A 13,185-nucleotide genomic window follows, 5' to 3' on the forward strand; every position below is an offset into this window, starting at 1 on the left:
GAACTCGTACGGAGATATTTAAGTGTTCGTTTTTCCAGCGCGTTTTTCGAGAATGGAACGGCAGAGTAGTAGTGCGAAAGTGGTTGATGAACGATTTGCCAGGAATTTAAATGCGAATTGCAGAGAAGTCATATACATACAGGTGCAGATGAAAGTATACTAGTAGTAATAACTTGTGACTCAGTTTCAAACGTCACGACAGCATTTGCTATCAACAACACCTGAAATTTTCTGGCTTTTATTATTACGAACATGGAACAACTTACAGACAGCGGAACAGACAAGAAGCACGAGCTACTGCAGTAATCTCAAAACCACGAAAGGCAGGAGAAGTGTGTTAGTCAACAGCCAGCAGTAGGGTTAGCTGCTGGCGGTCAGTAGGTAATAGTATACGTCACGGTTCCGCTATCACACCAGCTGGTAAGCTAGTTCATCGGCCTTAGAAAGGTGGTTTCACCGAATAATCACTGGTAAACATAGGGATTAAATCATAAATTGTATAGCAAAAGTTTATATAATTAAATATTTTTGAGTCATCAGTCTTCTGACTGGTTTTATGCGGTCCGCCAAGAATTCCTCTCATGTGCCAACCTCTTCATCTCAGAGTGGCACTTGCAACCTACGTCCTCAATTATTTGCTGAATGTATTCCAGTCTGTGTCCTCCTCTACAGCTTTTGCCCTCTACAGCTCCCTGTAGTACCATGGAGGTTATTCCCTGATGCCCTGTCATCCTGTCTTTTCTTTCTGTCAGTGTTATTCCTTTCATAACCAATTCGTTGGAGACCCTCCTCATTCCTTACCTTAACGGTCCATCAAATTTTCAACGTTCTTCTGTAGCACAATGTCTCAAATTCTTTGATTTTCTTTTGTTCCTATTGTGCCACAGTTCATGTTTCACTATGACACCATCATGTACGGTCCCAGGAATTTCTTTCTTAATTTAAGGCTTATGTTTCATACTAGTAGACTACTCTTGGTTAGAGATGCCCTTTTAACTAGTGCTAGTCTGCTTGTAATGTCCTCCCTGCTCCGTTCTTCATGAGTTGTTTCAACCCAGCGGCAGGCGCGCTGAAGACAGTTACGCTAGCGGGCGCGTGCGGCATTCAATGCCGCCTCACGTCAGATACTATTTAACTGGCAATTTTTTTTAATTTTCTGGTAGAATTTATAGAAGAGTGTTTGAACTACATGTAAGATCGTAAGACAGCAGATTTCAGCGCTATTATAGACCTTTATTAAACCAAGTCATAGAAAAATTTATAATGAAGAGAAACGGAAATACTGTACAGTCACAATAAAGAACAAAATATCCAATTAGGAACAAGATATCATGAACACATATTAAGAATCATACACTCTGTTCCTCTGGAGAAGCTCTGCAGTCTTTACAAGTCGCAATGTTGTGGCTGTGTCGCTTGCAATCAAATCTTTTGCAACTGTTGCAAGTCACAGTAGGGTTTCTTTTTTTTTTTTTTACAACCACATCTTCTGACAACCTCTTCGTTACTTACGGGGACTGATCGATAGCGTGAGAGAAATCCTTGGATGTCCCTTGGTAAAGTAAGGAGTTTGGCTCTTTCTTTAAACTGGCTCTCCATTAGGATCAAGGCGAGGTTTGTTCATTACGTTCTTCTTTTGAACCTTTTATCTGGACTATTTGCGAAGACCAGCACTTGGGAATTAATTCCAGCAATGTCCAGATACCGGAAAAATAAAGGTCAAGGGCCATATTGTTGTCATCTGAGTGGAGTAGGAAGTACACATGTACTCAACAGTATCTACGCCACCTTTGGCTGCATTGTAGTCCAGATTTACAACGGACTTTTCTATAGAAGTGTCTCTGTTTCATCGGTTTCATGCACTGACGACAGAAAAAACACAGCCTTGTTTCTTTTCGTTTGGCACGAAACAAGACAGAAGTCATCTTGAAATCCGAAAAGACAGTGTCTTGAGAATGGGATTTCCACTCTGCAGCGGAGTGTGCGCTGATATGAAACTTTCCTGGCAGATTAAAACTGTGTGCCGGACCGAGACTCGAACTCGGGACCTTTGCCTTTCGAGGGCAAGTGCTCTACCATCTGAGCTACCCAAGCACGACTCACGACGCGTCCTCACAGTTTGGAAGGTAGGTACTGGCGGAACTAAAGCTGTGAGGATGGGTCGTGAGTCGTGCTTGGGTAGCTCAGATGGTAGAGCACTTGCCCGCGAAAGGCAAAGGTCCCGAGTTCGAGTTTCGGTCCGACACACAGTTTTAATCTGCCAGGAAAGTTTCAGACAGTGTCTTGTTTCTCGCGACCTGTCTGGCAAAAAATCCTGCCTGTTCTTTTTCAGTGCCCCTATGAAAGTTAGCCAGTTTTCGAGAACATACTGCCCTGAAAGATAACTACTATAATACAGGTGTCCAAAATTAAAGCAACGAAAGAAAATTTTTCAAGGTTATTTTATTTTGCCACAAAACAGTATAAACAGGAGATAGTAAAGTAGAAACAATGTCAAGAATACAAAACGTAATCATCTGCAACATACATAACGGTAGACAAAAATGTTCTTCTTTATCATCTTACCGGATTTGCATACACGTTCTGACAACTGTTTCACGTTCTCAGTATGTGGTGCGAGCAGGTCATACCATGATTGCAGTATCTTCTGTTTCCAAAAAAACGTCAAACACCCGTGCTCTATGAGATCGAGCACTATCGTCCATCAATACGAAGTCTGGGCCCTCAGCACCTCGAAACAACAGCGCGTGAGATCCCAAGATCTCCTCACGGTACCTGACAGCAGTGAAATCTTGCTGATTCACCCGTACAATTTCATGAAGAGGTGTTCGAGTGGTCAACATAATCCCTGTCCAGGCCATTAGGGATCCTCCTCGATATCGGTCTCTTTACACAGTTTTCGGGTCCCGACATCGTATTCCACGTGCTCTCCAGATGTGAATCCGTCGAGAATCACTCTCAAGACCTAATCAGGACTCACCTGTGAAAATAACATTGGCCCACCTTTCGGCCGTCCAGGTGGCATGTTGACGGCTCCACTCTACACGTTCCCTTCTGTGAAGACACGCCAGCGGTAAACAGACACCAGGTCTCCAACAATAAAGGCCACTCTACTGAAGCCTTCTGTATGCCGTTTGCCTCGATACAACACGTCCAGGAGTTGCTGCGAGGTCAGATGCTACCTGCAGTCCAGTACCAAGGCGGTACCGTCATGCCCTTACAGACAAAAAACGGTCCACTACTCCTGATATCACACGTGGTCGGCCCTGTCCTGGTCTCCGGGATACAATTTCGGTCTCCTCATCCGAGAAACAACAGAACGATTCACATTGAGCCATCGGCCCACAACAGTTTGCGACTCTTCTGCTTCCATCCTTCCTATGGCCCTCCACAGCGAGAATCTGTAGGCGTCTTCTCTGTGTCATACTGTACCGTTTGTGACTGTGCACACAGCGACTGTGAATGTGGAACTACCCTGCAAACAGTACCACGCTTGATAGATACCCTGACGTCATTGCTGCGTGATTGTCTGTTGATAGGAATGCCATATTCCGTGCAGAACACGTTCTTAATGACATCTGTTGACAGTTTGTCTGATTATATCGTGAGTTAGACACGGGACGGGGAAACACCCTTTAATTTTAGATACGAGTGTAGTTGTCCGTAATTACGTTCCTGTGAGTGCCCTTGATTGGTTCAACTAATCTCTTCACAATATCTAGAGCCTGGTTAGATGCAAGATACGGTCCAGGATGCTGTCTGCCGCAGTATACTTCAAACTTACAAGTGTAAAATGTCTTGCTATCGTACAATGGGTATAACTTCAAACCATACTTGGCAAGCTTATTGGGCATGTACTACACAAAACCACAACGTCCACGAAATCGAACAAGCATTTCGCCCATGGTTGTCAATTCTCCCAAGATGTAGTGGTTTCTCTAGCTGTTCAGAAATGCAGAGATCGCGGATGGCAGCAATTTTGTCAATTGCAAGTCACTCTTTCTTCGTTGAAGTATCATCAAACCTCAGTGACCGGGGCAAGAACAGAAAGCGCTTGTTGCTAAATGCTGCCCTGAGAATAACCGTTTCTGCGCCATTTGATGCACGCAGCACTGATACGTTTGTGGGTCCTCTTTCTTGTACAGCAATGAGAAACAGTTCTCCTGTGAAAGCCATTATCTCAGAAACAGAAGTATTTCTGTAGTCTCTGTCCCACGCGTAGTTCACAGATGGTCTCTTGTTATTTATATACTTATTGGTGTTCACAACAACATAATTAATTATCTCAGGATCATAAAATTTGAGCAAACTTTCGATTTCAGTTTCAGTTCCTGCAGCATTGCGTTTCGGACCAAATAAGATTTATTACGTTTTGTTTTACCCGGTACCACCAACGGATTATTTATCCATAAAGTTTCTTTCTCCTTACCAATATAAAAATGGCACTCATAATTTGGTAATTCATTCAATTCATTCCCGCCATCGTACGATTGTTCAGATTCACTGTAATAATGTACAGCCTCGATTATTTCTGCTTTATCGTCACTTTCAAAGAAATCAGCATAATCCTCTGCGTCAGATGATTCCAGAAAAAGGCGCTCAATTTCGTCTGGCGTCACTTCTTATCTTTGTGCGAACCTTCAAGACAATAAGAAAGATACAATACTAATCCTCAGTTACTAAGTAATCATTCACTCGAGGCGATTTTGTAAAATATAGCTTGCGATATTCAAAACATTCAACAGAGATTACGCCACATTTACTTTGATCACGGGGCGCGTGCGGTACGCAGTGCCGCCACGTGTAGTTGTCCACTTCACAGGTTATTCACGGCTATTATGACGGGTCTTATAGTGCCACCATAGTGGAACTTGTCGGGTGACAAAGTCATCGAAGCATATCTACCACAACTTTTGAAGTCTGGGCCCACTAACTTACTTACAGAAAGAAAGCTGAATTGGTGGCACTGTACAATAGGTGATCAAAAGTATCCGGACATCTGGCTGAAAATGTCTTACAAGTTCGTGGCATCCTTCATCGGTAATGCTGGAATTCAATATGGGGTTGGCCAACCCTTATCCTTGAGGCCAGCTTACACTCTCGCAGGCGTTCAATCAGGTGCTGGAGGTTTCTTGGGAAATGGGAGCCCATTCTTCACGGAGTGCTGAAACGAAGAGAGATATCGATGTCGGTAGGTGAAGCCTGGCGCGAACTCGGCGTTCGAATGGTTCGAATGGCTCTAAGCACTATGGGACTTAACATCGGAGGTCATCAGTCCCCTAGACTTAGAACTACTTAAACCTAACTAACCTAAAGACATCACACACATCCATGCCCGAGGCAGGATTCGAACCTGCGACCGTAGCAGCGGCGCGGTTCCGGACTGAAGCGCCTAGAACCGTTCGGCCACCAGGGCCGGCAATTCGGCGTTCGAAAACATCCCAGATGTGTTGTATAGGATTCAAGTCAGGAATCTGTGCAGGCCAGTCCATTACAGGGATGTTATTGTCGTGTGACCGCTCCACCAAAGGCCACGCTTTATGAACATGTGCTCGATCGTATTGAAAGATACAATCGCCGTCCCCGAGTTGCTCTTCAACAGTGGGAAACAAGAGAATACCCTGACTCTCTGTCCGCTCTTCAGCCCTTTTTGACAAGGCAGTTGACAGAATAAGAGTGACTTCTTATGCCGAAAGTCTTCGGCCACCATTGCTGGCGATCTTTATGTAAAATTAAAGCAATGGCGAGATTCCACTTCGGGTCCGAGAGCGTTTTGATCTCTAGTCGAAGATACTTTTTTTCTTTTTTTTCACCCCTTCTTCATTTGGTCTGGGTGGATGTCACATGGCACCTTTTCAAGCTGATCATTGAATCATTCACTGAGTTATTTTTTATTACAGAAGTGAGACAGCCTTCTGACCAAACACGCTGAGCTACCGTGCCGGTACCCCTGGAACACGGGTGCAGCGGGAGGTCTATAGATACTACAGTACTGGCCATTAAAATTGCTACACCAAGAGGAAATGCAGATGATAAACGGGTATTCATTGGACAAATATATTATACTACAACTGACACGTGATTATATTTTCACACAATTTGGGTGCATAGATCCTGAGAAATCCGTACACAGAACAACCACCTCTGGCAGTAACAAAGGCGTTGATAAGCCTGGGCATTGAGTCAAACAGAGCTTGGATGGCGTGTACAGGTACAGCTGCCCATGCAGCTTCAACACGATACCACAGTTCATCAAGAGTAGTGACTGGCGTACTGTGACGAGCCAGTTGCTCGGCCACCATTGACCAGACGCTTTCAATTTGGTGAGAGGCCGTACAGGATCTGCAACGTACGGTCGTGCATTATCCTGCTGAAATGTAGGGTTTTGCAGGGATCGATTGAAGGGTGGAGCCAAGGGTCGTAACACACCTGAAATGTAACGTCCACTGATCAAAGTGCCGTCAATGCGAACAAGAGGTGATCGAGACGTGTAACCAATGGCACCCCATACCATCACACCGGGTGATACGCCAGTATGGCGATGACGAATACACGCTTCCAATATGCGTTCACCGCGATGTCGTCAAACACAGATGCGACCATCGCGATGCTGTAAACAGAACCTGGATTCATCCGAAAAAATGACGTTTTGCCATTCGTGCACCCAGGTTCGTCGTTGAGTACACCATCAGAGCGCTCCTGTCTGTGTTGCAGCGTCAAGGGTAACCGCAGCGATGATCTCCGAGCTGATCGTCCATGCTGCTGCCGACGTCGTCGAACTGTTCGTGCAGATGGTTGTTGTTTTGCAAACGTCCCCATCTGTTGACTCAGGGATCGAGACGTGGCTGCACGATCCGTTACAGCCATGTGGATAAGATGCCTGTCATCTCGACTGCTAGTGATGCGAGGCCGATGGGATCCAGCACGGCATTCCGTATTACCCTCCTGAACCCACCGATTCCATATTCTGCTAACAGTCACTGGACCTCGACCAACGCGAGTAGCAACGACAAACCGCAGTCGCGATAGGCTACAATCCGACCTTTATCAAAGTCGGAAACGTGATGGTACGCATTTCTCCGCCTTACACGAGGTATGACAGCAACTTTTCACCAGGCAACGCCGGTACTGCTGTTTGTGTACGAGAAATCGGTTCGGAACGTTCCTCATGTCAGCTCGTTGTAGATATCACCACCGGCGCCAACCTTGTGTGAATGCCCTGAGAAGCTAATCATTTGCATATCACAGCATCGTCTTCCTGTCGGTTAAATTTCCCGTCTGTAGCAGTTCATCTTGGTGGTGTAGCAATTTTAATGGGCAGTAGTGTAAATACGACGCCGATGGCATTACAATACGAATAACAATGCTGGAACGTGTTAATGCGGACGTGATAATACAGCGGTAGCTCGCGGCCGGGACAAGTTGCGGACAGGAAGGCGTAGCTTGGGAGCTCGCTGCCTCGGTGCCTCGGTGCCTCGGGGTCTGTAGGCGAGAGCAGAGGCGCGCTGTAGCCGGTCTGCGTGCCGCGTGGTAGGGGGCGCGTGGCGCGTGGCGCGAGGCGCGCGCATCTTTGTCTCGCGGCGGCTGCTGCGTGCGGCACGCGCCGTGGATCGATCTCCCCTCATCTCGGCTCGACGCAGGCCGGCCGCGCCCCCGCCGCTGCCGCCGTGACCCTGGTCCCTCCGCCTGCCAGGTGGCCGCTCTGCATAGCACGCCCCGCCTTATGTTCAACATCCCTAGCACCTCACCAACTCTTCAAGATGTCTAAACAAGATTTTCTCCAGGCGATAGCAAGCTAGATACTGAGTACGTTCCGCGAATAGTCGGGCAACAAAAATGGTTCAAATGGCTCTGAGCACTATGGGACTTAACTGCTGAGGTCATCAGTCGCCTAGAACTTAGAACTACTTAAACCTAACTAACCTAAGGACATCACACACATCCATGCCCGAGGCAGGATTCGAACCTGCGACCGTAGCGGTCGCGCGGTTCCAGACTGTAGCGCCTAGTACCGCTCTGCCACTCCGGCCGGTTATTCGGGCAACACATTGCTCCCTCCCATATACGTCTAGCGAAACGACCACGACGGGAAAAGCAGAGATGTTACAGATAATACCGAATGGAAGACCAGGAGCGAAGTGCTCGGACTAAAAAGTGTCAGACTGTAATAAAAATATTCGCTGACGACATTGCTGTCTTCAAAGAAACGGAGGAAGAATTGCAGGACATATTGAATGGAATTCTCGGCTGAGTACAGAACATGGATTGACGGTAAACCGAAGAAAGACGGAAATAGTCAAATTAGTGATAAACATAGTATCAGAATTGGAGACCGCGAAGCAGATGAAATGAAAGGTCGGCTGAAGTGGCCGTGGGGTTCTAGGCGCTGCAGTCTGGAACCGCGAGACCGCTACGGTCGCAGGTTCGAATCCTGCCTCGGGCATGGATGTGTGTGATGTCCTTAGGTTAGTTAGATTTAACTAGTTCTAAGTTCTAGGGGACTAATGACCTCAGAAATTGAGTCCCATAGTGCTCAGAGCCATTTTTTTCGAAATGAAAGCATTCCGCTACCTCGGAACCAAAATAACCTACTACGGACGAAGCAAGGAGGACAGAAATGGAAGACTAGAAGAGGTAACGAGGGCATTCCTGGCCAAATATGTGTACTGGTATGAAAAATTGGCTGTAGTTTGATAAATTTTGTAGGATGCAGGTATGTTAGTGGACCACGGACTAGAGGAAAACTGGAAAAGAAATCAATCGAAGCATTTCAGATTTTGTGCTGTGGAAAGATATTAATAATTAGGGACATATAGACTTGAATATATTCAACAAATAATAGAGGACGTAGGGTATAACTGCTTCTCTGAGCTGAACAGGTTGCTTCAGGAGAGTTATCTGTGGCGGGCCACACCATACCAGTCAGAAGATAGACGACGCAAACAAAGATCACTTTTTGCCCAAGCACCATTTGCGAACAAAACAGGAAAGGGGAACAAGAGGGAGAGGTGAGAGAAATATCTTCGGCCACACACAGCAACACGGCTTGCGGACTACAGGTGTAAACGTTTACAGTCGCTAATTCGTAATCTCTTCAAGATTTGGAAATTGTTGCATTCCTTTGAATGGATACGTCTGTTTTCATAGCTCTTCAAATTTGATCCCTTTAATGGCTTTCCTGCAAATTATTCCCGTAATCGTGCTATATTTGTGGAAGAAGATGGTTGATTCAGCAACGTTTTTCGATGTTTGTGGTGGTGAAACTGTGCTCACTGATTGTTTCTTCATATTTAATACGTAACTGGCTCCTTACCTAAAATAAAATTCTCTCTAAGCCATCTCTCGCCATCATCTTCTCTTCACGAGAAGATACTTAGGCGGGAGGTGAGAAGACTTGGATTTCATGGTCGAGCGGCTACTCATAAGCCACACATCACGCCGGTAAATGCCAAATGATGCCTCGCTTGGTGTAAGGAGCGTAAACGTTGGACTATTGAACAGTGGAAAAACGTTGTGTGGAGTGACGAATCACGGTACACAATGTGGTGATCCGATGGCAGTGTGTGAGTACGCCGACTGCCGGGTGAACGTCATCTGTCAGCTTGTTTAGTGCCAATAGTAAAATTCAGAGGCGGTGGTGTTATGGTATGGCCGTGTTTTTCATGTTGCGCCCCTTGTTGTTTCGCGTGGTACTATCACAGCACAGGCTGTTTTAACGACCTTGTTGCTTCCCACTGTTGAAGAGCAATTCAGGAATGGCGACTGCATCTTTCAACACGATCGACCACCCGTTTATAACACATGGCCTGTGGCGGAGTGGTTACACGACAATAACATTCCTGTAATGAACTGGCCTACACAGAGTCTTGACCTGAATCCTATAGAACACATCTGGGATGTTTTGGAACGCCGACTTCGTGCCAGGCCACACCGACTGACATCGATACCTCAGATACTTTTGATCACACAGTGTACATACCTCGAGCTGTTTTAATTAAACTGATGGTGTTCCAAGTCGCATTTTACACTAGTATTCCTACAAGATTCAGTTTACGCTGCCTATCATTACAAGATTAAGACTGTTCACCAAATGAAGCACCAAGGTAGGCTACAACGTCACGACTTTGTCCTTAGTATTTTGGCACATGTGGTCGGGAATATCCTTTGGACGGATGATGTACATTTTACTCTGCTGCTTTTTTCAAGGTCAGTATGCTGTTCGTCAATTGGCGACGCGTGTTGCTTTCTTTTGTGAAGTGTGACTTGTCTTGGTGTAAAGCGTTAAGAAGGTCGGAATTTTCCGTATGATGGTTATTGGGAAGAAAGGCCGTCTACTGCTGATAAAGCTGTTTTATTTCAACGGTGACATTAGAAACGCTGCCTTGCGGTAGTATCGGTGGCAAAACTACGAAGAGGCTCCATGTCAAAAAATGGGCTAAAGAGTACGATCAAGAAATTTGAAGAAACAGGTGAATTAGATGTAGTAGTTCTACCTATAGCTACAGCACATGCCTCAAATTCTGCTTCTACTGCTTGAGCTGTGTCAAGGGAACTGCCTCTCTCCTGGTCAACAGTTCATATATATATATATATATATATATATATATATATATATATATATATATATATATTCGTCGCATTTTACACTAGTATTTCTACAAGATTCAGTTTACGCTGCCTATCACTACAAGATTAAGAATGTTCACGGTAAGTCAGCGTGTTCCGTCAGAAAAAGTAAGTGTACAGATCAACGATGAACTTGAACGGGTTTCATAGAACGTCTGCTCCAAACAAACGCAACGAACCGTAACGAACAAACGAGTTCACCAAAAACAAAAACGGTTAATATAGAGAGCTGCAGTACACAAGGTCGTAGGTTCGTACACCGCTGGGTATGTATTTTTTTTCCTCTTCGTATTTGTAACACATTTTGAGACTTCGTTATTCATGAAAGTTAAGTATTTTTCTGAAATATTTGTTGTTATTTACACATAAAAGCGCGTTTTCTCACTAATGAGTATCTTCGATTTCGTGAGTTCAGTATGTTTAAGAAATGAAAGATCAAACTGCTGTGAGTGAAATAACTGACAGTGATAGTTATATTTTTGCTTGTCACAAATAATTCACCATTCTTTTCTGAATACGTAGCTATTTCCGAGTGTGTGGTCATACAGGGATCTGAGAGCACAACCTAAATTACTGCGAATTAAACTAGCAGAAATCATCTTTATACTCTTGGTTTTCACAAGAGAAAGATCCCCACCATAATATTTTTAGACTATACCACCATATATGAAACATTTTTATTCATCAGATGCAAGTTATAAACTACGACGAATGTCAATAGCTGCACTCGCCATACGCTTTCGAAAAGGCATTTTTTAAATTTTGTTTTTAAGAACCAAAACGTTGATGTATCACATAGGGAAGTAAGGTACTTCATGATCTGGATCTCTAGGAGCGAATTACAACAAGATTCTATGCATCTTCTCATTCTTTGACTCTCTCTTAAATAATTCTTCGCCTTCATGGAGGTATGCTCCTCTATGCAACTAACTGAAGGCGCTTCGCTTCTTTTATTTCTGAAGCATCTACACAAACAGAAGAAGCGAAACGCGTATGGCAATAAACACACTGCCTTCAATTAGTTGCATAGACGGAACATACCTCCATGAATCTTGAAGCAACTAAGGAACGATGGTAAACAGAAAAAATTACAAACTTTTCGGGTGTTTTTATAGATGTATTTGTACAATGTGGTACTACACTCCATTCCCAACACGTATTCTGAAACGTAAAGTCCAAAACAAGATGTCCATGTGATTGAGAATTAAGTGACATATGAAATTTATGACAGTTTCCAGAACACAATCAAATATCCTATTGTTATTACGCATGCATGGAACCACGTGGTCGACGAAATGTGAACAGTATTATGTACTCTAAACACGCTTTTCGGTGCTGTGAACAATAGTGTGCCTGTGTCTGCTGCTAGCCGCTTTGAAATCGTGCCGCTGTAAGCGCTGCAGTGCGCATGCGCGGATCTGTGGCAGATTGCTTTTGATTGGTTGGCGCGAGGACAACTGACAACAGCGCCTCGGTTCGCTAGAACCGTTCGGCATCGCTTCCGACATGCTTACAGAATGACGTGGGGGATCTCCTAAAACAACGCCCATCGATGCGCTCGCCTACCGATTCGACCGGCAGAGCGACCGGAAGATACATACTATGGCCCCTGGATCCTCATCGATTTCTCTATACCTGTAGCCTGACATATTCTCTGAACTGGTACCATTAGGCCTCACCAGCCACATTCGTTTCTGTTTGACCAAAACAAGCACTCGCCTCCTCCACCTTAAAGAATTTCATGCCTCTAGATATTGAAATCGGTGCTACAACCACAGTCAACCCTCTCCAATTGTCTCCTTGACCATAGAGTACGTAATTATTAGTTCGACTGAGTAAATGAAAAGAAAGGAATGTGGATTGATAGGGTATGCTGGTTTCAACATTCTGTATGTTGTGCAGATCTGTAGGTGAACATCTTGTATTCGTATAATGTACAATTCTTGGTGTACACAGATGATACAAAACATTATGACCTGCTTAAGAGGATGTACTGTATGTCCGTTTATCTTTGGAATTCAGGACAGCTACGAACCTGTGTGTCATAGACTCGACAGGTGCTTGGCAGGTTTTTAGAGGCACATGGCACCAGTGTCTATGCACTGGTTATGCAGTTCCTGTAAATTACGGGCTGCTGGCTTTTGAGTGCGGATCTGCCATACAGTAGCGTCTTGAATGCGCTCCGTCTCGTGTATATTAGTTGCTCTTGATAGACAAGGCACCAGTGCTAGTTAACTATCGTGCTCCTGAAACTACTGAAGCACGAGTCTGGCCTTACGACATGGACAGTTATACTGCTGGTAGATGCAATTTCTGTAGAGCAAGATAACAACCATGATGGGCTGCAACTATGTTCACGTAGTCCACAGTTGTCGTGGCACTGTTTATTACTAGCACAGGTCTGACCTACGCTCATGCGAATATCTCCCACAGTATAATATCTCCTGCTCTGGTCTGCATCCATAGCGCAGCGCATGTTTCGAACACCTGTTCGTCTGGATGACGGCGTATCTAGACACGATAACGACCAGGCGTAATAAGAAACGTGAGTCATCAGAC

The 13,185-nt window shown here is 44.9% G+C and overlaps 1 non-coding gene across 1 annotated transcript; it reads right to left on the reverse strand.

The window, feature by feature from the left end:
- Positions 1 to 2,020: 2,020 nt before the first annotated feature.
- Trnas-cga (transfer RNA serine (anticodon CGA)) lies at positions 2,021 to 2,095 on the reverse strand. Its single transcript has one exon. It is a non-coding gene; the product is annotated as a tRNA-Ser (tRNA).
- Positions 2,096 to 13,185: the final 11,090 nt, after the last annotated feature.

Source organism: Schistocerca serialis, chromosome 1 (genome assembly GCF_023864345.2).
Source record: "Schistocerca serialis cubense isolate TAMUIC-IGC-003099 chromosome 1, iqSchSeri2.2, whole genome shotgun sequence".
In the NCBI taxonomy this organism is placed as follows: Eukaryota; Metazoa; Arthropoda; class Insecta; order Orthoptera; family Acrididae; genus Schistocerca; species Schistocerca serialis.